The sequence below is a fragment of the Saccopteryx bilineata genome, chromosome 3 (assembly GCF_036850765.1).
Source record: "Saccopteryx bilineata isolate mSacBil1 chromosome 3, mSacBil1_pri_phased_curated, whole genome shotgun sequence".
In the NCBI taxonomy this organism is placed as follows: Eukaryota; Metazoa; Chordata; class Mammalia; order Chiroptera; family Emballonuridae; genus Saccopteryx; species Saccopteryx bilineata.
Window position 1 is genome coordinate 228,449,464 of NC_089492.1, and position 26,282 is coordinate 228,475,745.

At 35.0% G+C, this 26,282-nt stretch overlaps 1 pseudogene; it reads left to right on the forward strand.

Moving 5' to 3' along the window:
* The first annotated feature begins 1,418 nt into the window (after positions 1-1,418).
* On the forward strand, positions 1,419-2,492 carry LOC136330002 (glyceraldehyde-3-phosphate dehydrogenase-like; annotated as a pseudogene).
* Positions 2,493-26,282: the final 23,790 nt, after the last annotated feature.

Consider the following 26,282-nt stretch of genomic DNA (forward strand, 5'->3'; position numbering starts at 1 on the left):
GGCACTTGACTCTGAAATCATTCCAGTAAAGCGGAAAATTAATATTTTAATATGTCTACCATTCCAGCAAGTAGAAATAAGTAAAGTGGAATAAGTCATAGAGAAGAAAATGTTTTAGTATTTATGAATATTTATCACCTCCACCCATCACATATCAGCTTTTCAGTGTGTTCGTTCACTTCTATATACAGGAAATCACTGCAGAACATACACAAGCCATTGTTCTACATTTTATAGTAAACAGAATGACGATTTTTAAAAATATTTTTATTAAATTTTGTTATGACTTTTTTACTGAATGAATCCAAAAAAAGTGAAAAATACCTAATGTAAAAACATTATCCAATAAATTTTTCATGGAATGATACTATTCTTATCAGATTTTCTTCATCTAGATGGGGTAGTCAGAGAAACAGGAGGAAATAAAATGGCATAAAATGGGTTTGCTCTCTGTGATACTGTCTGGAAATCTGTTTTGCTTCAGGATCAAGAGTTGTAATAATTTGACCCATATGGCTCTGTTTTATTATGTGTATTCATTTATTTGTGGAAGGAGCAGACTGACCAAGTGATTCACTGAAACAGAAAATGCAAAAGCAAACTAATTATTACTATTACATAAATCTTTACAGTATTCAAATGGAATTAGTATTTTTATTTTCTATGTGCACAATTATTAATGCCAGCAACAGAAGTGTTCCACATATATGGGATAAGTGTATAACCATGGTATCAATGACCATTGACATCAATCCTTATAAATACTATAAATGAAGACTTCATTGGCACAAGCTTTTCATAGGCACCTTTTAGTTACCTATTCTTTTTTGGCAACAACTTTACCCCAAAGAGAGTTGCCATAATCAAGATACAAAAGTGACCAAGGCTTATCTCCAGGAGGACAGCCAAATAGTTAATGAAAACATAGTGGATTAAGTTAAGTGAATTACAGAAATAAGACTTTGTTTTTCACCTGTTGATGCTGGTAAAACATAGAATAAATAAAATAATGTATATATTGTACCTAGAGCTATGTTTAGGATGAAGTAAACATTAAATAAATTCTAACCTATTATGATAGCTATATGATTATTATATTCATCTAGTTTTACTCCAGAGCTAAGTCCTTTACAAAAATTTATTCAAAAACAGTTCTTGTTATTCCTAAAAAGAAATATATATACACATATACATATACATTTGTACATATGTACATATATATGCAGATATACACATGTAATTACAGCAAACATATCTGTAAAATTCACCTTTAAAAATAACAGGTATTAAAATTCTTATATTTGATGTTAATACTAGCACTTATTTTTTATTTGTTTAAAAAGGAGAGGCTCTCTGATCTTCCTGTTATACAGACAACCACATCTTTTTGTGTAGTGCCAGCAGACACAACTGTGAAGGTCAGATTGAACAGATTTGCTGTATTGGACACCTGGTTGCCAGGGCTGCTTTTAATTCTAGCCAAGTGGGTGTTTTCAGCATCAATAATCCCTTTATTGACCTCAACTCATGGTCTATACGTTCCAGTATGATTCTACTCATGGTAAGTTCAAAAGCACAATCAAAGTTAAGAAAGAGAAGCTTGTTATCAATGGAAAATCCATCTCCATCTTGCAGAAGCAAGATTGCACCAACATTAAATGGAGTGATGCTGGTACTGAATATGTTGCGGAGGCCACTAGTGTCTTCACTACCTTGGAGAAGGCTGGGGCTTACTTAAAGTATAGAGCCAAGAAGGTCATCATCTCTGCCCCTTCTGCGGTTGTACCCATGTTTGTGATGGGTGTGAACTAAGACAAGTATGACAACTCCCTCAAAATTGTCAGCAATGCCTCCTGCACCACCAACTTTTTGATCCCCCTGGGCAACTTTATCCATGACAACTGTGGCATCATGGAGGAACTCATGACCACAGTCCACACCATCACTGCTACCAAGAAGACCGTGGATGGTCCCTCTGAGAAGCTGTGATATAATGGCCAAGGTACCCCAAACATCATCCTTACTTCTACTGGTGCTGCCAAAGCTGTGGACATCATCCCTGAGCTGAATGGGAAGCTCACTGGCATGACTTCTGTGTGCCCACTTTCAATGTGTCAGTTGTCGATTTGACCTGCCACTTGGAGAAAGCTGCTAAGTAGAATGATATCAAGAAGGTAGTAATACAGGCATTAGAAGGTCCCCTTAAGGGCATCCTGAGGTACACTGAGGACCAGGTTGCCTCCTATGACTTTAATAGTGATACCCACTACTCCACCTTTGCTGCTGGTGTTTGCATTGCTCTCAGAGACCCCTTTGTCAAGCGCATTTCCTGGCATGACAATGAATTTGGCTATAGCAACAGAGTACTATACTTTATGGGTCCACATAACTACCAAAGAGTAAGAGACCCCTGGACCACCAGTTCCAGCAAGAAGAAAAGAGTCCTTCACTTGCCAGAGAGTCTGCCCCATATCAATCTCCCAATACACTGATAATCTCCTGACCTCTACAGTTTCCATCTGAATCTTGCTGGAGAAGGGGAGGGGCTTAGACAGCCTTACCTTGTTGTGTACTATCAGTAAAGTGCACTGTATCTAGCATAAATAAGGAAGGAAGAAAGGAAGGAAGGAAGGAAGGAAGGAAGGAAGGAAGGAAGGAAGGAAGGAAGGAAGGAAGGAAGGAAGGAAGGAAGAATGCTTTATTCACTATGAATGCAAGAAAATTGGGCCAAGACACTATAGATCAGGGGTCCCCAAACTACGGCCCGCGGGCCGTATGCGGCCCTCGGAGGCCATTTATCCGGCCCCCTGCCACACTTCCTGAAGGGGCACCTCTTTCATTAGTGGTCAGTGAGAGGAGCACATTGACCATCTCATTAACTAAAAGCAGGCTCATAGTTCCCATTGAAATACTGGTCAGTTTGTTGATTTAAATTTACTTGTTCTTTGGCCCTGGCCGGTTGGCTCAGCGGTAGAGCGTCGGCCTGGCGTGCGGGGGACCCGGGTTCGATTCCCAGCCAGGGCACATAGGAGAAGCACCCATTTGCTTCTCCACCCCCAACCCCTCCTTCCTCTCTGTCTCTCTCTTCCCCTCCCGCAGCCAAGGCTCCATTGGAGCAAAGATGGCCCGGGCGCTGGGGATGGCTCCTTGGCCTCTGCCCCAGGCACTAGAGTGGCTCTGGTCACGGCAGAGCGACGCCCTGGAGGGGCAGAGCATCACCCCCTCGTGGGCAGAGCGTTGCCCCTGGTGGGCGTGCCGGGTGGATCCCGGTCGGGCGCATGCGGGAGTCTGTCTGACTATCTCTCCCCGTTTCCAGCTTCAGAAAAATACAAAAAAAAAAAATTTACTTGTTCTTTATTTTAAATATTGTATTTGTTCCCATTTTGTTTTTTTACTTTAAAATAAGATATGTGCAGTGTGCATAGGGATTTGTTCATAGTTTTTTTTTATAGTCCGGCCCTCCAACAGTCTGAGGGACAGTGAACTGGCCCCCTGTGTAAAAAGTTTGGGGACCCCTGCTATAGATAAGAAGCTCATTTGTCAACATATTGAACTATGAGAATGTTTTCAAACCTATTTTTCTTTATAAAATCAGAGTTGCCTCTTTATGTCCTTAAAATATTCTGTTTAAAGGGCAATCCCTAAATTACTGTATTCTAAAAAAAAAAATTTATTTGCAAAAGTCACCAGAGCCAGAAATGACCTCCATTAATGCTACCTTTGAATCTGATAGAAGTAATCCAATTAGAAAGAGACAGAAAAGAGATCTAATAACTACTTACAGAGAAATTAATTCACAGTTTAAAATGTGTAAGATGTCTTTTAAAAAGAAGGCTTTTAGAGATTACTTTAGAAATACAGGAAGCAGTGAGTGATACTGAAAGATCACAATTATACATTTTCAGGATGAAAAAGTATAATGTAAGCAAAGAAACTGTTTTCATTCTATGTAAATGATGTCCTGTGATTTGGTATAAAATTCCTATTTGTTCAACAAGTTTTATATCTCAAATAAGTTAGACAGAAATAAAGATTGGAGGTTTGATGACAATCTGTTCTAGAGGAATAAGACAGTAAGGCTGAAGTACATTTCATCGTTGGAAAAAATTATTAGTGAATTGTGAGAGTGACAAAAGTTAGTCTTCAAACTTAATTTGATATTTTATATATGCAATTTTAAATATAATTAAGTTAAATATTATAAATATATGTTGAAATTATTAAATGTATTCATTTAAATTATATCTGCTTATATATTCTGATGAGATAAAATTTATATTAATTGCTTAATTGCAATTAGAAATCAGTTTATCTGATATGTGAGCACATAAAATACTTTAAAGCAGTGTTTCCCAACCTTTTTTGTGCCATGCCCCACCTTAACCTTTCTAAAATTTTTATGTCCCCCCCTATGTAACATACATAATTTTTAACATTAAAAAATTGATTTGTTCACTTAATAAACATATGATAGGTTCTAGGAAGAAATCACTATGAAATTGTTAACAAAACACAGTAAGTAAAATTTCAAAACATATAATGAAAAAAAAAATTTAAATTCCAAATAATTTTAATACAGATTTTTCTATATTAATTTATTATTTTAATTTAGTGTGATCCTTGCGCTTGATGCTTGCTGCACAAGATTTTATATTAGGTTCCAATTTGGTTAGCTTTAGTCTCAAGTCTCCACGTTGTGTTATATCCAGCTGATTTCTTTTTTTTACCAGTAAATCATTTACAGCACTAAATCCACATTCAGCTAAAAATGAAGATGGAAATGGTAGCAATAGTTTTCTTGCACATTTGGTTGAATTGGGGTATTTGATTTCTGTTTCCTCACAAAGCCATGCCATCGCTCCTTTGATATTAAATAAAGCTTTAACTGACTCATCATTTTGCAATTCTGCGAGTTCTTCTTGATACTACATATTTGATATATCAGACAAATCCACTAACATTGGCTGCATCATCCATGTTGGGAAATCAATTTGTTTTAAATCAGAAAATCTTTCTTTTAAATCAGCCGATAGAATATTCAATGATTGACAATAACAAGTAAAGCGGTATCAGTTACTTCACATTTTTGGAGCCAATGAAACTGTTTAAAGTTTTTGTTGTTAATATGTTTCTGACATAACTCAATATTGGTAATGAAACCAAATATCTTTGCTTTTGCATCGACAAGAGTTTTATTTGTTCCTTGAACTTGCTTATTTAATATATTTAGTTTTTCAAAGATATCGGCTAAATAACTCACAAATGCTTTACCATCTATTGTTAACAGATACTTCATTTCAGGTTTGTCGCTTAAAAAATCACTAAGAGTATCAAACAGTTCCATAAATCTTTTCAAACAGTTTCCTTTAAATAGCCATCTTACTTCAGTATGAAGTAAAAGTCTCACATGGTCTTCATTTTGTTCTTCACAAAATAGCTTGAAAAGACGCTCACATTTGGCACTAGCTTTAATAGCATTAACACACTTTATTACTGTATATAATACTTCATTCAGAACAGGCGAGATGTTTTTAGCTACCAAGTTTTCCCTATGAATAACACAAAGCACAAGAATCATTTCTGGATTCGCATCTTTCATCAATTTTAGCAGCCATTTTTCTTGCCCATCATATTGGGAGCACCATCTGCAGCACAAGATGTTATATTTTTCATTGGTATATCATTGACATCTAAGTAGTTTTTTAGTTTATTATATATATCTTTGGAGGTAGTGGTGCTTTCTAATCTTTTACAGAACATTTCTTCAGCAAAATGTCCTTTATCAATATATCTTACGTAAGTTATCAATACTGCCTCACTGTCTCTCAAAGTTGATTCATCCATTTGCAAGGAGAATTTTCTTGTTTTCAGCTTTTCAATAAGTTGTTTTTCAATATCCTCACTCATTTCGTCTATCCTTCTGCTAACAGTATTGTCACTGAGTGGCATAGCTTTTACATCTTTGTCATCTTTTTCAAGAACCGTTTTAATAAATGCTGATATTGATGGTTTTATTAAATTCTCTCCTATAGTGTGATTTTCTCCAGTTTTAGCAATGAATAAAGAAATTTGATAACTAGCCTCAAGAACATGATTATTAGTTGAAGTATGAGCAGTAAATAGAGACTTTAATGTTCTTTTTTCAAAATTTTTCTTTAAAATTTTAAAGTAACTCAAATCTGAATTAATATAAGCACTATGTTTCACCTTCAAATGCACCTCAAGACGACCTCATTTCATTGATTCGTTGGTCAAGCATTGCTGGCATAAAAGACAAAAAGGAATCCGCTCATCATGAACAGTGGGTATGAACCCAAATTTTAAATATTCCTCCGAATATTGATGAGTTTTTTTTCTTGCTTGCACCACTCATTTTACTATGGGCTATAAGAAATAAAAATAAGATCAATTAAAAACTAATATTAAAATATGTGTTAAAATATATTCAATGTGACATAGAGTAAACGTATACTAAAAATTCATATTTATTTAAATGTATATAACACATTTACTACACTACCACCGCAAATCAAAAGGTATCTATATTTTTTCCACTTGACAAAATTTTCTGGAAGTTATGCTTCTAAAATTAAAATTGTCATGCATGCACTATTATAGCCCCAATAATATTTATAAAATATTAGTGCTTTCTAGCCCCGATACAAGAAGTACTTAATAAAGAGTTTAATATTGATAAAAATAAAATCAAATACTTACCAATTATATCTATACAATATATATATGTTTATTTATTAAATCAATGAGCTTTTACAACAGTTTTGACTGACACTTATTTCAAATTAACACCAACTGAATGATGTGAAACACTACAGAAGTTGCGATGGGCCAATTAGGTGAGAATAACTGCGTTGTTCAGTGAGTTTTTAAAACATCCGGGGTTCCCCGTGGCAAACGGCAAGCTTCGCGGTAAACCCAGGACGAAGTTTACTTGACGAAGTCAATCACCCAGTTGATATTTTGGTCTTCTCAAATGAAATTATACTTAATAATTATTTACCGCAATTATTTAAGAATTTCATTTTTTTGTTAAATTTGGCACCGATATCTAGCATTGCATTTAAATGGCCCGGGGTGAAAGAGTTAAAGTCATGTCGAGTCCATTTTCAAATTGCCCCCCTTAACTATCGAATTGCCCCCCTGTAGGGCATGGGCCCCATGTTGGGAAACACCACTTTAAAGCATATACAGGAGGTCATCAGGTTTTGACACAGTTCCTTTCCTACTACAGTAACTTAACCTGAAGCTTGGTGTAAGTCAAAACACACCTTAGCCTAAGTCATTTACCTTTCCTAACACAGTTGTAAAGTCATAATCTAGAAGACAGAAACAAAACTAAGCCACAGAAAAAAGGAAAAGGACGTAAATATACTGTACTGTAGTAATAGGAAAAAATGAGTGTAATAAAATTCCTTACCTTTATTCCTATGGTTGGCTTGCACACCGAAAGAGACATTGCAAGGTGGGAGAGAATGACCTATTGAGAGGAAGAAGCTGGAGAGGCAGGAGAACCTGCAGAAGGTGCTGGAGATACTGGGTCAGGTGAATGAGGATTGCCTAAGGAACATTAGGAGACACTGGAGATGATTCTACCTGTATTACAGGTGTTCCATCTCGTGAAGCAACTGATGTAGAGGGTACAGGATCTGTTGCAGGCCTCTCTACCTTCTTAAAAAATTGTTCCAAGCTAGTCTGGCACTAGTTCACCCATGTAGTTTGTAAATAAGATGCTAATGGTGTAAGCCAAACCACTCACGTCTCAATTTTTTAGTTTTTATGGGAGTGAGCGTCATAAACTCAAACTGTTGTGTTGAGACTGTCGTAACCTGAAAAACAGCTGAATAATTAAACTCAACATGAATGAAAATACTTAATAGAAATACTCTGGAATTCTCCTGATATTTTTATTACAGGCAAACATTTAGTTTCCAAAAAAAAATGATTCCTCCCTAGTGCTTTTACTATTTAGATTAATAAACTTGTTATGATTTGTAAAACAGAAGTAGAATGTAAATCCCATTCAATTCTGCATCTACTGTAAAAATACTGAATATATAACATTCTTTAAATACAAAAGAGGGATTCCAGAAATTTTAGGGTAAAGACAAGAAATAACTCAAATGTGAATCCTTTTTCCCCTCCTTTGTTTCATTACTACCTACACATTTTACTATATACGTAATATTCTTCTCTAATCCCCAGAGCATGCATTGGTGATAGATCACAGGCACACTGTATATAGAGGTATTTTTCTGACCACAGGGGTGTCATATACTTATGAAATACTACTGAAGTTTATTACAACAGATAAAAACTTCCAATTTGATCATTCTTCTCTTGGGTAGCCAGGAGATAAGAATCTCAAAAAGGTCTATTAGAACACAACTATTTTCTTTCTGATCTATGCTGTTGGAAAATGACATATCATAATTAAGAATATGGGTTTTGAAAGTAGAGAAATCTAAATTAGAATTTTGTCTCTATCAATTGTCAATGTGTCAATGGGTGAGTTATTTAACCACTTTTATAAAATAATCCAATGACAACAACCACACAGAGTTGTGATGGGTACCTTAGTTAATGAACAGGTGTTTATTAAACATTTCCTATGTGTCAAGTTACTCTGCTATATACAATAAAAAAAAGCTATATGGGAGGGGGGAGAAGAGTAGGGGAGAATAAAGAAGATAAATGTAGTACTTACCCATGCAGAATTTACCACCTGTTAGAAATGACAAAGTTTAAACAACTGATGACATAAAACGTGGCAACATGAAATACATTTTTGTTAGAGAACGTCCCTATACTGTTGAGGGTATTGCTTATAAAACACTTTTAGGCTAGGTTCAAGTGAAAGGTGACAAGGACTTCAGTACAAGTAGTTTATTTAGGACATGATCCCAGAAGGTACATGTGAAGAAGTGGGAGAGTGAGACAGCAAAGCAAGAAAAGCCAATAAAATGTGTGTATTAATTAATGAATGAGTTACTGCCACTAGTAATGGCAGCTCAGTCTCACTGAGGAGCTTCTGAGAAAGCATGTGAAACCTGAAATAGAATTAGTACACAACACAGTCAGACAATAGGGAAGCTAAAGAATTTCGTCCATTGACTACCACTTCCCATTGGGTGTAACTCCCCTCTATTTCCAGATTATACCTGGTTTATGGCTGGCTGAGCAACTTCTTTATATCATGTGGTAGAAAAGAGGTGAAGGAGCCTGATAATTTTTTCAGAATGTAAGGAACTGTTTTTCACAGCCTTGGTAAATTCAGTTGAGCAGAAGGCTCCAGAGTAGAATTTCAACAGAAACCACTTCAAGATATTGTTGAAATACTTAATCCTTTAAAACTGAGTAGTTCACACTTTCGCCCCAACAGCTCTAGTTATCAAACATATATCACTTTTTAATAGTTTATTTTGATTCTACACTCAATTAAAACACAATTTGTGTCTAAGGTACAGTTCCCAAATCATTTGACCACATAGAGTTTAGGGATAATTGTTGGTCAAATAAGTTTATATAATAAAATACGATTTTTATATTTGCTTTGGGGGCTGGGCAGTACCAGGTATATGTGGTCTGGGAGAATACAGACTGCTGAGGAAGAAGCCATGTTGTCAGGGAAATAGGAGGTGTACAGATGGGGAACCAGAGTTGAGGGGCTTTGTGAGCTCTGCTAAGAATGCTGAGGCCTTTGATTCTAGGAGAAACTGCAGAATATTCTCATGGCTGTGGAACAGGAGAATACGTCATGGCTTTGGGAGCGCTGAATGAGTGAAAAGGAAGTGTTTTCCCAGCTCATCGGCTGGTGCGAGACTTTAATAATGGAATGGTCCACTAATTTTTGGCTCCACTGTTTCTTTACCATTTGTCCAAATCCAATGTGAACCTGCATGTGCATGGCCATTATAGTGGAGGCTGCTGGCCTTATAATATAAGTTGTTAATTTCTTATTCAGACAGCTCTTGTTCACCTCTACATTAGTTCCACCAATTCTACAAGATGCTCCACCAACTTCTTTTTTTTTCAGCTGTTATTTACCATTAGGTTTCATGGAGTTCTGCTGTTATCCTCCCTTTCTCTCCAAAAATGAAGACAGCAGAGCAATAGCTTATAGTCTCCAAAGACAAGCAAGGAGATTCTTTGCATTTTTAAGGCATTCTTGATCACTCAGTAAAACATAAATAAGATATAAGAAATACCCAACTAATAGGAAACATTTACAGAATTCTTCAGTTTGACAATGTGAAACAAGCAGGAGGTTTTTGAGTCAGCTATGTCGAGTTTTAAATTCTTGCTCTTACTTTCTCTAAGTATCTCATTTTAGGATATTGACTTATCCCTTCTGGGCTCAGTAAAATCAGTAAAACCCCAGTAACATATCATTGGTGAAACAGAGATGCTATAAATTATCTCATAGTGATATAGTAAGGAATAGTTTAATAATTTATGTAAAATGCCTAGTACAATGATAAGTACATAGGACATTCAATAACAGATGATTGTCATTGTTAACAGAAATCATTTTAAAAAACATAAAGATGATATTGACAACTCATTGAAAATTGTATATCAGGTAAATGATAAAACTATTATAATGTCTCTCAAAGATGAATATAGTGACTTTTATAATTTATTTCTTTATTTTATTATGTGCTAACTCCATAAGATTGAAAAAAGGAAAAGAATTTTATGTACTACATAATAGAAAATTTAAACTAAAAAGTCCATATCTAAATTTTAACAATAGTGGATATGCTAAAGACAGTTCAACAAATGTGTATATTGAACCTACCCACAGGAAATGTATGTTTCTGTTACTAGTACTATTACTTATTAGTGTTTTGTTTTAATATGCTATCACTGAAACCAGAAATAAATATACTATATTGTTGACTTACTGATATTAGTATGACTAGCCAGAAAAATAGAGCTAAATAAAAGTATACTAACAAAGTGAGTTTATAAAAGGATTCTCATAAAATATTAAATCCAATTTGTTGCTCTTATAACCATGATTCTGTATTACTGGGTTCAGTGAGTAAGATTATATATTCTATAACAAATGAATAGTATATAATCAATCTTGTGCTTTCACCTCCAGCCAAGTTCACACTACAATTAAAAGGGCTATTCCTGTTGGTTGAGCAGATCAAGGGTTAACTTTGGAGCAAGAAGAATAATTGCTTCCCCTTATTCCCATCACACTGAGGCTTGCAACTCTGATTCTTATTCAAGGCCAAGAAGACAGCCTGACTGTGGGAATTGTAGACACCTGTTATATAGGGAAAAAAAATACCTCAGTTTATAAGTTACTTGCTAGCTTCATTTCCTGTAACAATGGGATGAACTCCCATCTTCATATGTGCTAGCTCAGAGAGATATGAGATCTTTGTCTACTTCTCTGAAATCTCCTCAACACAAATCTCTCAACTCTCTCCTGATTTCTTTCTTCTAGTTTTGCTTATTTCTCCTACTTCTTTCTTCTTATCAAAACCCCTGCATGTACCAGGAAAAGGAGATGGGTTTTTGAGGACAGGAGTACCCCCATCTTCCCAGATGGCTGGCACTTGAATAAACCTTTTCCTTTCTCTTCAGCATCTATCTTGTGTAGTTAGTTTTTATGGAGCCAGGAAGCCAGACTTGTGGGCCATTTTTCTGGTTTTATCATAATTTTATATCATTACTTTGAAATTTTAAATATGGATGTTATATTGCCACTTTAAACCTTGAGTTCTTAAAGTATATTCCTGTGAGTATATATGTTTGACTAAAAGCATAAAAAATAAGAAATAATATTTAAGTCCTTCTACAAACAAAACACATTCATTTAATTTCTTAAACCGATGTCTCCTTCAGGGTATTTTGACTCCTTTGCTCCTCTTCAGATACATGCACATTCATCCTCGCTTTGGGGTAAATCATCAGTGATATGTTTTTTGTTGTTGTTGTTGTGACTCACCATCATTATTAGGATGATAGCTATTAATATTTTCCTCTGAGGCAGAATTCCCCCAAAACATTACAACTTTACATACTTTTCATCTATATCTATACCCAAAAGAGAAATACTAGAAATAGCACTTGTTTATTGATAATCAGTAAAATTCTTAACATTGATTCATGGACAATGAATAGTAGAAAGCACTGTCTCCACTTATTTGTTTTCCAGTTATCAGGTTCACTTATAAGAACTTATTTAAGGCCTTGTTTGGTTGGCTCAGCTGTAGAGCGTCAGCCACACATGTGGAAGTCCTAGGTTTGATTCCCAGCCAGGACACACAGGAGAAGTGCCCAATTGCTTCTCCACCCTTCCCCTTCTCCTTTCTCTCTGTCTCTCTCTTTCCCTCTTGCAGCCATGGCTCCACTGGAGCAAAATTGGCCCAGGTGCTGAGGATGGCTCCATGGCCTCCGCTTCAGGCACTAGAATGGCTCCTGTTGCAATGAAGCAATGGCCCAGATGGGCTGAGCATCGCCTCCTGGTGGGCATGCCGGTGGATCCCAGTCAGGGGCATGTGGGAGTCTATCTCTCTGCCTCCCCACTTCTCACTTCAGAAAAATACAAAAAAAAAATTTTTTTTTTTTAAATAACTTAGTTAAGACAACATGCTGCCTTGTGCTTCCAAATGTGTTTTGGAGGTTTTCAGATTGCCCAGCATTTTATAAAAGTTATCATTCACTAGTGCAGTAGTTCCAGAAGGTTGGTACCTTAACTTATAAGGGAATTTATTCTTGTACAAAATTTTTTAGGTTATACATCATACCTGTATAACAAGAGAGAGGAAAATGACTGATGATTAACAAAAACATTACTGACAGGATGACGGCACCAGAGAGTAAGACTTTACACTAAATTGGAGTGGAAAATGCCTTTGTACTAAGAAAAGATAGCCAGTAGCTGACCTCAAATAGCAAAGAGAAAAGTTATTTGGAAGAGAAAGTACAGATTCATGTGATTCTTTAATGTATGTATTAAGAACCTTTAAAGTATTTTATATGTGTTGTGAGAATTTAATGATGAATAAGAGAAGTACTTATTTAAACAAACTTGTTCTATAGGGAAAATCACAAACATATCATATGATAGATTTTGAGTACAAAGTAGAAAGCTTCCTATTTTTGACTCAGTTTAACAAAATTTATTACTTATTTATTCTAGAATATGAAAAAAAGAATATTTGTAATTTCTCATAATTTTTTTACTACGTACAGGGTGTCTTCAGGTATAACAGTTTTGGCATACGACATTTCGAGTTTATGACACTCCAATAAAAACTCAAAAAAATTGAGATGTGTTTCGGATTATGCCATTAGCGTCATACTTACAGACTACGTGGGTGAACTAGTTAGTTGAGTACTGTGGAAGAATACGCAGTACAGTACAGTATATTTATGTCCTTTCCTTTTTTCTGTGGCTTCGTTGTATTTTTATGTTCTAGATTATGATTTTACAACTGTGTTAAGATAGGTGATTTAGGCTATGGTGTGTTTCAATTTACACCAAAATTCAGATTACATCATTGTTGTAGGAATGGAACTGTCATAACCTGAGGACCTTCTGTAATCAGTAAAAATAAATACAAATAAGTAAAATTAGAATTTGCCATCATTTTACTTAGTTCTTTTGAAGTCTATTAGTTCTTTATTTTCACTTCAGGTAGGTTTTAATATGTCATGTTATTAGATTAGTATGCATGTCACAATGGATAGTGAAACTTTTTTAATATCTCTGCATGTCTTTATTTTCTCCCTCAAATGTATCTATTTATCTTATGTCAGTTAGGGCATAGTTGTAATACGTGCTACTTATTACCATTAATAAAAGATGCCTATTATAAAATGATCCAACTATTTTTAATGCATAATTTGTTATATGTTCCCAACTTTTAGTTCTTAATGTCAATGATATTGGTAAACAAAATGCAAAAAAAATCCCAAGAAACAAAACAAACAAAAAAAACCCCTCTACCTGCATAGAATGCAAATACCAGTAGAAGACATTAATTCCAAACAAAATATAATTAATATCAAATAATTGATACATACTTTATAATACTAAATGTTCAATAAGTAGCAAAAAATTTATATATGATATATTATATACTGTTAGGTGTGGAAAGTAACAATGCTTTGAACAAGAAATATAGCAAGATGAGGAATTTGAAAGTAAGTCAGAGGGGTACAGAGCATATTATAATGTGGAGCGTTGTATCTTATTGGTAATAATTAGGATTGTATTCTTTAAATATAATGGAATGCTTCTAGAAAGTTTTGGGCAGAAAATGATATTATATTTATGTCGGTAAAGATTCATTGTTCATTGTAGTAGGGAAAAGAGTGTATTATGGGAGAAAGCTGAGAAGCTATTGTGATATATCAGGTCACATGATATTGGCTTAGCTTTTTCTGAGTTTTATTTTGTTTTTAAATATTTTATTGATTGATTTTTTTTTAGAGAGAGAGGAGTGAGAGAGAGAGACAGAGAGAGAGAGAGAGGGGGGAGGAGCAGGAAGCATCAACTCCCATATGTGCCTTGACCAGGCAAGCCCAAGGTTTCGAACCGGCGACCTCAGTGTTCCAGGTCGACGCTTTATCCCACTGCGCCACCACAGGTCAGGCCTTATTTTGTTTTTAAATAAAGGAAGCTCTTGGACTTTAAGACATATGGCATATATTTACTGTTTCTCATGCCTAGTAGAGGACAAGCTATAAAGTAGGCACTCAAAAAACAACTAATATGTGAACAAAACCATGATGGCTTGGCTAGAGAGTCTGAGAAAGGGAGAAACTCAAAAACTACAATTTTCTTGAGATATTTGTGTTTTGTTACAATTTTTACAATATAATAGTATCTCAAGAGTAAAATACGTAAACTTTAACCACAGGGTATGTAGAAGGTTTTAATTTTCTCAAAAAATCACACCATGTAGATCATGAAAGTTCTAACAAGCAATGATCGTACCTCAGACACACTTTATTAATAGTAAGAGGAATAGTCAAAGTCAGAAATATTATTGATATAAAATGTACCATATTTTAATTGGTCTTTTTTCATAAGGATCTTATTGTTACAAGGTATGTTACAAGTACCCAGAGATAAAAGATGAGTTTTATCTCTGACTGGGTGACCTTTGACTAAACTGAGCTTTCTTTCTTACAGATTGGGACCAACATTTTGTTTGTACTGTTCCATTATTCATAATATTATTATGAGAAACCAATATGATGAAATATTTGAAGGCAAATTGAAAAATTCAATTTACTATAAATTTATAAACTATTATAATGCTAACAAATTAAATAAAGTTAGTTAGCACGGCACATATAATAGTGAGTTTATTTCCCTTGTACCTCCTATTACTGCATTATTATCCTTTATATTAGACCACCAAGTCTATCTGGCCTTTTATGTATTCTGTTTGTAATCTCACTCACTTTATTTTTATATCAGCTGATTCCCCAACTTGATCACACAGCATCATTGTCTGAAGAGCTCATTCAAACTTAGATTTCTGGACCCCACCCCCAAAGATTATGAATCAATTGTACTAGATAAAGTCTGAGAATTTTCATTGCTAATAAATTTACAGGTAATGCTGCCACTGTTCTGGGAACCACACTTGCAGAACTACTGCCTACAGAGATAAATACCAATTAATAGAGATAAGAAAAACTGAACTGGACTGTCTCTCAATCAATCTATACACAGAATTTCTTTGGAACTATATAAAACTAAGCAAACACTTTAAATGGAAAAGAAAACCCAAAGTAATCATAAACAAATTTGAACATTTTAATGACTGACATATTATTATATGGAATTCTCCTGAATGAGCTAAAAAACATTGAATTTAAATATAATATGGCAGAGGAAAATCTATCGCTTACTAGAGTTGAAAGTCAAAATTACATATCTATTATTCATTATATTAAAAATCACTGAGGTGAAAAATTATAGGTGCTGTGTCAAGTACTATGTATTATTTCTTTATTCAGAAAAGTCAAAATGTTTCTCATGCAACCATATTTTTGATAATAACTTTCTTTACTGTGTTTGATATGACCAAAGAATAAAATAATTATTTTAAAGCAGGTGGAGAGGCTATTAAAAATATAAAAAATATTCTACCAAAAACTTTTCTGAGAACTTTTGCAGTAACTATAAAGATAAAAACAAATGAACAAAAAAACAAATAAGCAAATAGGCAGAGATATACTCACCATCTTTTATGGTCCATTTTCTCTGCTTTAGAAAATTAAAATCACTTAATAAAATACAAGTAAAAATTTAACCAGTTTTTTTCTAATTCTTTTCAAATGTCATATGATTTTACCTCCTCCTGTCTTGTGTATTTTATTGCTGTGAATGAGTATTAATGACTGCCTTCTTTCTGTATACACTGCATAAGCTTAGTAGAGTCCTTTGCTGGCTTTAAGCGGGTTTTCACATATTTTACATGTAGAGGAAACAAAAATAATCTTAATACTCACTCCTGAGACAGATCCAGTTAATAAGAAAAATAAATAAAGGAGAAAAATATAAATATACGTATTCAGGAATGAGAGAAAAGATATATGAAATAAAAAATCGGCCCTAGCTAGTTGGCTCAGTGGTAGAGCACTGGCCTGGCATGTGGATGTCTTGAGTTCCATTCCAGGTCAGGGCACACAGGAGAAGTGCCTAGGAGAAATGCCTATCTGCTTCTCCATCCCTCCTTCTCTTGCTTCTCTCTCTCTCTCTTTTTCTCTCTTTTTCTTCCTGTCCTGCAGCCTTCTGCAGCCATGGCTTGATTAGAGCAAGTTGGCTCCAGGCACTGAGGATGGCTCCATGGTTTTTGCTTCAGGTGCTAAGAAGAGCTTGTTGCTGAGCAACAGAGCATTGCCCCAGATGAGCAAAGCATCGCCCCCTAGTGGGCTTGCCAGCTGGATCCTGGTCAGGGTGCATGGGAGAATGTATCTCTGCCTCCCTTCCTCTCACTGAATTAAAAAAAAAAAAATAAAGACCAGTGACGTTTTATTTTCTGTGGTTCACAAATGTATTTATAGAACTTTTGTCTCTACAAATATGGATGCTGCATTCCACAGAAAGTTTAGTCCTTTTTACTCCCAAATAGATAATAGTATCTCTTAAGTTCACTTAATTAATTTATTTAATTTTTAGAGGAGTGGGAGAGAGAGAGAGAGAGAGAAAGAGAGAGAGAGAGAGAGAGAAAGGGGAGGAGCAGGAAGCATTAACTCCCATATGTGCCTCCACTGGCCAAGCCCAAGGTTTTGAACTGGCAACCTCAGCGTTCCAGGTCGATGCTTTATTCCACTGAGCCACCACAGGTCAGGCTCACTTAATTTTTTATCATAAGGCAATTTATTTAACAGTATATCAGTTCAAGGCCTTAATAAATGAATAGGGAAAATACAAAATGGGAGGACAAGATACACAAAATTTCATTCTGTTTCTAAAAAGGGAAATATTAAGTTAATACTGATATGAAAAGTTCTACAGCTTCTACTGTTTTTGTATCTGTTTGAGGGAATCTGGGTCAGAAGACATATTAATAGCTGGCTGACACAGTTTTGGATAAAATGCTATTACTGCTTTCAGTAAATACATCTTTTTCTTTTTTTTTTAGTACATTGATGTACCGGAAGCTAGGATTTCTGAATGCACATAAAACCAGTGGAGTTTCATAACCTTCACAATGGTTCTTCAGTTAAGTTGCTAGAAAGTATATTAAGAATAAAAAGTATTCTTTTATGAAGAAATTCTTAATATTATACTCTTCTAGAAATTCTGAATAATAATGAAAAAAAAAGCTTGTATATGCTAGTGTTTCTTTCTTATAGTGGTGATTCACTTCAGTGGAGTTGTCATACTAACTTGGGCTTCCATTGAGAGTCTTCCCCTCAACTGCAACATCAGTGTTTCCATTCTGGCCATGTCAATTCCATTGGTTTAGTTTCATATTGTGGTCACAGGTAAATTGTACAACATTCAGGTGCCAGAATAAGAGAAGTCTAGTGAAGCTTGAACAATCACAATTCAGTAGAGGCCAGAATGACTATTCTCAGTGCTACTTATTCAGAATAGAATTAGTTTTCCAAGACAAACTGCATTCCAGTAGCAACTTTAGAACATTGATATTTGCCTCTAAATGCTTCACAGAACTTGATTCTGAATGCATTTATAAAGATGTTCTCACAATAAAAACAAGTTTTAATTTTAAAACTAAGATAACTTTCTTTTACAAATTCCTTTCTACCTCCTATTGTTTAAAGAAACAGCCAATCAAGCATAGTACTTTCATTACTATGACCTTTCCTAAAGTGGTATAAGAATGTACATACGAGGAAAGATTTGGGAAGAAAATGTGTCAATGGTTTAGTCTCTCCTATCTGGGAATAAATAAGTCCTATTGTTTCCTACATTGTTATAGAAAGTATCAATACAGTGCATAATATCAAATATTTATCTTGGCATCTAAAAATCTATTCATATTTTCATTAGAACACAGAAACATTTGGCCCTGGTTGATTAATTCAGTGGTAGAGCATCAGACTAGTGTGTGGAAATCCCGGGTTCAATTTCTGGTTGAAGCACGCAGGAGAAATGACCATCTACTTCTCCCCCCCCCCTTTTCTTTCTCTTTTTCTTTCTCTCTTTCTTCCCCTCTCCAGCCATGGCTCAAATTGTTTGAATAAGTTGGGCCAGGGTGCTGAGGATGGCTCCATGGCATCACCTCAGGTCCTAAAATAGCTCAGTTGCCAAGCAACAGAGCAGAGGCCACAGATTGGCAGAACTTCACCTGGTAAGGGGCTTGCTGGGAAGATCCCAGTAAGAGAGCATGTAGGAGTCTTTCTTTATCTCTCTATCCCTCACCCTTTCACTTTATAAAAAAGAAAAAAGGAAAAGAAAAGAAAACAGAAACTTATATTGATTCAGGCTCACCTTCGGAAATCTTGAGCTTGTAGACCAAGATGCTTAGCCATTAGCCATGTGTCTGTTTCTCTTCCCTCAGAGAAAGAACAGGTGCCATAAATTGTCACTAGTGATCCTGCTTCATTTAAATTACAGAATTGTTCTAACTTGAAAAGATAATTTTTACAAGTTACATCAATGAAGAACATGAAAGCACAGATTGTACTAGAAAACTCCTGTATCTCTTTCTCTCTGTCTTAAAGAAGTATGCACACTTACTGCCCCATAATAATTATACTAGAGACCAAATGGCAAGTTTCTCAGGACCCCAACTAAACAAAAAATGCTAGACTTGATGCTATTCCTGTGTCTACTTCTCAATTTTAAGTTCAACATCCAAACAGTCATTGACTGGCCATGCTTAAGGATCTTAATAATAGAAAACCTTTTCTTTGTTTAACCATCAAAAATTGGGTGGTGTAGGTAGAGTATGAGTAGTGGTGAAATTCAGCTAGTTTGCATCTGTTTGGCAGAACCAGTTTCTAATTTTTTGTTGAGTTTGGTGAACAAGTTGTTAGAATGGCACTTGTAATCAGGGATCTCTCTAAGGTGGGTGCCTGGGCAGCTGCCCAGGTGGAAATCACACATTTACATTCCTTACTTCTTTTAACATTCATCTGCACAACAGTGTATTCTAAGCGCCCATAGGAATGTTCATTCTGTTCATAGGCAAAAATAATTTGACAGAATTATGCTTGTAATATTTATTTATTCACTTCATAAAACTCATTATACTTTTGATGAAATACTACCTTTTAATTTCCTCGTTTTTGTTACTTCAGTAAACAAACATATAATGTAAAGAGAAAAAGTGCCAAACAACCAGGGAGTGACAAGATGTCATTGGAAATACCTTAAATAACAATTTTATTGTTTTTTGTGAGGCATTATTTAATAGTTTTCATTAATATTTTTAAACTCTTTCTTATAATCTAATTTTGTGTACCTCTTTTATTATTCTTATGTATTAAATGCATAAAATAATAAATTACTTTTTGGCATGTTGTCTTTTTATACTTAAAACAGCCATTAGGGCAGAGAACTGGTTGGTAAATTATTTGAATTCCACCGAGAATGAGATATGGTGTGTGGAGTACGTGTGTGTTGGGTGATTAGGGTCCTCTTCTATTCAGATTCCTGAAATAAATAAAAGAAATCTCCATGGTGTTAGAAGTTGAGAAAAGAGGAGATTATATTTAACTGTTGCTCAGCAGAATTTTAAGTTACTTAACAGTATCTTGAACATTTTAAGAAATGAAAAATCTTTTTGATTGTCTGTAATTTGAATTTTATTCTTACACCTGTTCCTTTACATAAAAAAAAAAATAAGTAAGTAATCTAGGATCCAGTAAAGGTAAGCGTCCACTGTAGTTATCTCATGTTGCGCTATTATTACTAGCAGGTGAGTGGCTAAAAACATAAAGTCCACTTTATTTTGCTCAAGACTTAGAAATGACTGGCTCAGCAGTTATTGCTTAGGTTCTCTCAGGGGAGGATCCTGAAAGCTTCTTTACTCGCATGTCTGGCATCTTGTCTAGGAAGACTCCAACACGTAGCACTGGAAAAGTGCGCAGCCTTCTTTGGAACCTCAATGGTGTGTGTGTGTGTGTGTGTGTGTGTGTGTGTGTGTGTGCGCGCGCGCGCGTGCGCGCGCAATAACTGGATTTCTTCCATAATGACTGAAGAAACACATAGAACCAGTGTCTAAAGAGCTACCAGAAAACCTGAATGGCCTTTACTTACACAGACTAAGAAAGTATGCAGGATCATTTCTACTGCACTCTGTTCATTTAGGCTGTCCCAAAGGCAGGCTCATTTCCAGGTAGAGGAGCCTTTGACTCCTTTTTGATCGCAAAAGTGTATCAAAATTTACAGATACCTGAAGAACAAGTAAATTAAAAAAATAACAAGGAAACAATTTTTTAAAAGTCTTAAGACAAATAAAAATGGGAATACGACATACTAAAACTTATGGAATGAAACAGAAGTAGTTCTAAGAGGAAAGTTTATAACAACAAATGCTTACATCTAGAAAGAATTTAAAAATATCAACTACACAACCTAATTTTGCATTCTGAGGAACTAGAAAAGCACCTAACTAAACTCGAAGTTAGGAACAAAATTATATTAATAAAAGCAGAAATAAATGAAATAGAAAAAAAGAAAGGCAATAGAAGAGATTAACAAAAACAGGAGTCAGTTGGTTCTTTAAAAAGATAAATAAAATAGACAAATTTTTAGAAAGATTAACCAAAAAATAAAATAAATAAAAAGAATTCAAATAAATAAAATTATCAGTGAAAAAGGAGACATTAAAACTGATACCACAGATATACAAAGAATCATAGGAGGCTACTATGTACAACTAAAATCCAAAAACTTGGGCAAACTAGAAAGAATGACCAACCTAAATTTTTTTTTTCTTTTTCTAAGTGAGAGTAAGGGAGACAGACCCCCCACATGTTCCCCTACCAGTATTCCCCCAGCAAACCCCACTGACGCTCAGACCAACCAAGCTATCCCCAGTGCCCAGGGCTGAGGCTTAAACAATTTGAGCCACTAGCTGCAAGAAGGGAAGAGAGAGAGAAGGGCGAGAGTGAGGGGAAGAGAAGCAGATGGTCACTTCTCATGAGTGCCCTGACCATGGATTGTTCCCAAGATGTCTATATGCTAAGCTGATGCTTTATCCACTGAACCAACCAGCCAGAGCCCAACCTACCCCAATTAAATCAAGAAGAAACAGAAAATCTGAACAAATTACAAGTAAGGAGATAAAATCAATAATCAAAAAACTCCCAATAAAGTAAAACTCAGGACCAGATAGTTTCTCTGGTTAATTCTACCAAATATGTAAAGATGAACCAATGCCAATCTTTCTCAAAGTCTTCAAAATAATTGAAGTAGAAGGCACACTTCCAAACTCAGTTCATGAGGCCAGCATTATCTTCATTCTACAGTCAGACAAGGATAGTATGAGAATAGAAATCTACAGGATAATCTCCCTGCTAAATATAGATGCAACAATTTTCAGCATAATATTAGCAAACTGAAATCAACATTACATTAATGGTATCATATACATGATCAACTGGGATTCATTCCTGGGCTATAAGAATAGCTCAGAATATGAAAATCAGTAAATGTGATACCATACATTAACAGAATGAAAAATCAAAATTATATTTTTATCTCAATAGAATCAAAAGAAAAAAGGCATCTGTACATGATTAAGAAAATCTCAGCAAATTAGGTATGGGAGGAACGTACCTCAACATAATGAAGGCCATATATAACAAGCTCACGCAAACATACTCAATAGTGAAAGGTTGAAAGTTTCTGTCTAAGACAAGAAATGAGACAAAAGTGTTTACTCTCATTACTCTTATTCTACATAGTCTTGGAAGTCCTAGAAAGAGAAATCAGGAAATAGAAATAAAAGGCATCACAATCAGAAAAGAGGAAGTAAAATTGTCCCTGTTTTCAGAAGACATGATCTTATTTATACACAGAAAAATCATAGACACCATAAAATAACTGTCAAAATTCAGTAAAGTGGTAGGATACTAAAGCAACATAGAAAAATCAGTTGCATTTCTGTTCAACAAGGAACAGCTTGTTGAGATAATATCCCTGCTGGCCTGACCTGTGGTGGCACAATGGGATAATGTATCAACCTGGAATGCTGAGGTCACCAGTTTGAAACCCTGGGCCTTGCCCAGTCAAGGCACATATGGGAAGCAACTACTGTAAGCTGATGCTTCCCGCTTCCTCCCACTCTTTCTCTATCTCCCTCTCTCTCTTCTAGCTAAAAATAAATAAATAAATATTTTAAAAATATATTTATATATAATATCCCCACCAAAAGCAGCTGGCTTAATAGCAACCTCAGTGCTTAAAAAGGAAGATACACACAGTGTGCATGTATTAATTTCTAAATTGTATACATTTACTTCTTTAATGTGTATATTAAATAATTATATAGTTAATTCTTGTTTATTTTTAAAAGTAAAAAATAAATATAAAAGTTTAAATATATTTTTCTATATCTTGAAGTACCTTCTTGTGCACTTACTTGCCAATTAGTTATCCACATAAAGATAATTAGTTTTATAGAAATTATTCTGCTTCCTTATTTACATATGCTTATTTTTGATATAAAGATATTTTGAGGTAGTTTATAGAGATGTTTCAAAACTATCAGAACTTAAATCATAAAAGCTATCAGGACAAATGGAGAATTAAAATAAGAAATATACATGGTGGAGCAAAATTAGTTTTACAGTTGTTCATATAAAAATAATATATTAATTAATAAATAATACAAGGATAAACTCTGTTTCATGTACTCACAAATATAAACCTGTATTTTTCCCAGCTTGTGTAAAAACAGTAGTAAAGCTAATAAATTTATATAAAAAGAGGGCCATAAGATTCTCTATAATCCCGACATAATTAGGTGCAAATTTGGCACTGAACTTCTAACAGCAACAACAAAATAGAAACAAGATCTATCACAAGGGCAAATGTATTTATATATGACTTAAAAATATACCCATTATCCAATACTGGAAATTGTAAATTTTCCTGATGCTGATACCTTAGAGAAATCTTACCTTTGGCTTTCCATAAGGCTTATTTTTCCAACAAAAATTGATATTTACATGCAAAACCCTAAACTTAATAAAGCAGATTGTTAAATATAACTGAAATGAATATATGACATAACACAGAAGCCATCAATGTAGACTGAAATAATAGGAGAATTCATGTATGAGGTAACATTTAAATTAAGCCTAATATATGATTAAGAGAGGTAATAAATATAGTGTGGAAGAATGTCCAACTAGAGAAGCTATCAGATATAAAGGTATGGAAATGAAAGAAAAAAGGTAAAGCAGTTCTAGGAAATTAAGTCAGATGAAATTTCTTGTTATCTTTGATGTAGCTACTTAAGTTTGATAAATACTTAAAATAGGTGCTGGAATATTGGCAAAAGGATCAGTTTATGGTATTATTTAAGCATGGAATTGGTATGACTAAAAAACTTTATTAAATTTTTTCTTAACAAAAATACGATATCTAAGAATGTAACAAAAAAACTCATGTTGTCTTCAGTATTATGAATACAGTACTCTTTTTAAATGTTTACTATAATTTGGAAGAAAAAGGATTAGTAGCGATGGTGTGTGTCAGGTCCGAGTTCGGCGGCAAGGGATATAAGGCTGTGAGGCGCCTAGAGCTGGAAAAGACACCAGGAGCTCTGGGCAGACAGGACATACTTTATTAGCAGCAGCAGCAAGAGGCAATGTGGCAAGCAACAACAGCAACAGAAGTCTGATGCAGTGCACAGGCATTTTATAGTAAAATCACACAAAGTGGCACCAAGCCATGATTACAAAAAGTAAGGGTACCGTTATCAGTTATATAAGGTGGGCATACAGGCTTACGATTCCTTGCCTGTTTCGTTTAGTAATGCATGGCCAGATCGGATGTAGCTGACCTGTCCACAGCGATGCCATTTTGTGCAGGCTGTTGACCAGTTCTGGGGAGACCAGCTTCCCCACAGTGTGTCAGTGTGGTAACATGATTTTACTGGTTCAGAATAAGGAATAACTCTTTTCTAAAATCAATAAATGTTTCCTTATAAGAATGATTGTGGTTATTACCTGACATGTAAAAAGCTTGCCACTTTATTCTAACAAGTAATAAGCTGAACCAACTGTAAAAATCAAAAACTCTATTACATCCGTCAGAGAAACGAGGTCACAGAGCAAACTACTACCCTCAGAATTGAAGAGATCAACAAACAGACACAGAAAATCACAACTTATCAGAATAAAAACCTAGGAGCAGAAACCTCCATAGGAGCCCATACTAGTGTAAAAAAATCTTAAGTTATAATTGATGAGTTGCTGGAAGTTCTATGTGGACAAGCCTGAGAGATAAAAACTCCAAGGGGCAGAACACACACTTCTGTGAATTTTCATTCTTGGATCTCTAACAAGTTATTACAGGAAGTATCAGAGAAAATTTTTTTTTATGTTTTAAGCAGGGGGAAAAGGAATCATTACAGAAAAGCATTCTGTTCTTAAAAAGGCCTCCTTCAGGTAAAATTACTTAACACTGCCTAACTTACCTGGAGAAAGGAAAATAGCTCTATCCAGTTCTTGCCTTCCATGAGGAAGGAGGAAAATAACCAATTCCCATCTCATTATAGCCCACTGCTCTACCTAATTAGGAGGTAGTTGTGGACTGAGAAGTATATGTAGAATGCATAGTCAAGAGGTATAGGATCACTGAAAGACTGAGATGTAATCTGAGAACTATAAAACTTTCCCTCCCCATGTGCCTTACCACAATGTGACTGAAGACCTATTCACAGCAGTTCCTCTAACCAGGTACATCATCAATAAAAAAATTACAAAGTATTCTATAGGGAGAAAAAGAGACTTTGAAGAGACATAACAAGCACCAGAACCAAGCACAGATATGACAGAGATGTTGGAATTATAATTTAAAAACAAGAGTTTTAAACAATTATAAGTAATATGCTATGGACTCTTAATAGATAAAGTAAACAGCATGGAAGAATAGATAAGCAATGTAAGCAGAAATAAAAACTATTCTAAGATAAAGAAAAAGAAATGCTAGTAAAGAAAAGTAAAGAATGCCTTTTATGGCTTTATTAGTAACTGGCTGTGGCTGAGTTTGAAGATATCTGAAATTAAAAAAGACTAACAGAAATGGACTAGAAAATTCAATAACTGTGGAACAACTGTACAAAAGCACATGCAGAATTGTAGTAAAAGAAAGATAAGAAGAAAAGGAACAAAATAAATATTTGAAAAACTGGAGAATTTTCACAAATTAATATCAGATACCATCCACAGACACAGTAAGCTCAGAGAATATCAAGTGGGATAAATGCTAATAAGACAAAAGAAGAAGAAAAAAACTACACTTAGCCACATAATTTTCAGACTACAAAAAATAAAAAATAAAGACAAAATAAAGATGACATTCCTCAAAAAAGCCTGAAGGGAGGAAAAAAGCACTTTACATATAAAAGAGCAAAGATTAGGCCCTGACCCGTTGGCTCAGCGGTAGAGCGTCAGCCTGGCATGCGGGGGACCCGGGTTTGATTCCCGGCCAGGGCGCATAGGAGAGGCGCCCATTTGCTTCTCCACCCCCCCCCCCCCCCTTCTCTCTGTCTCTCTCTTCCCCTCCCGCAGCCCAGGCTCCATTGGAGCAAGGATGGCCCGGGCGCTGGGGATGGCTCCTTGGCCTC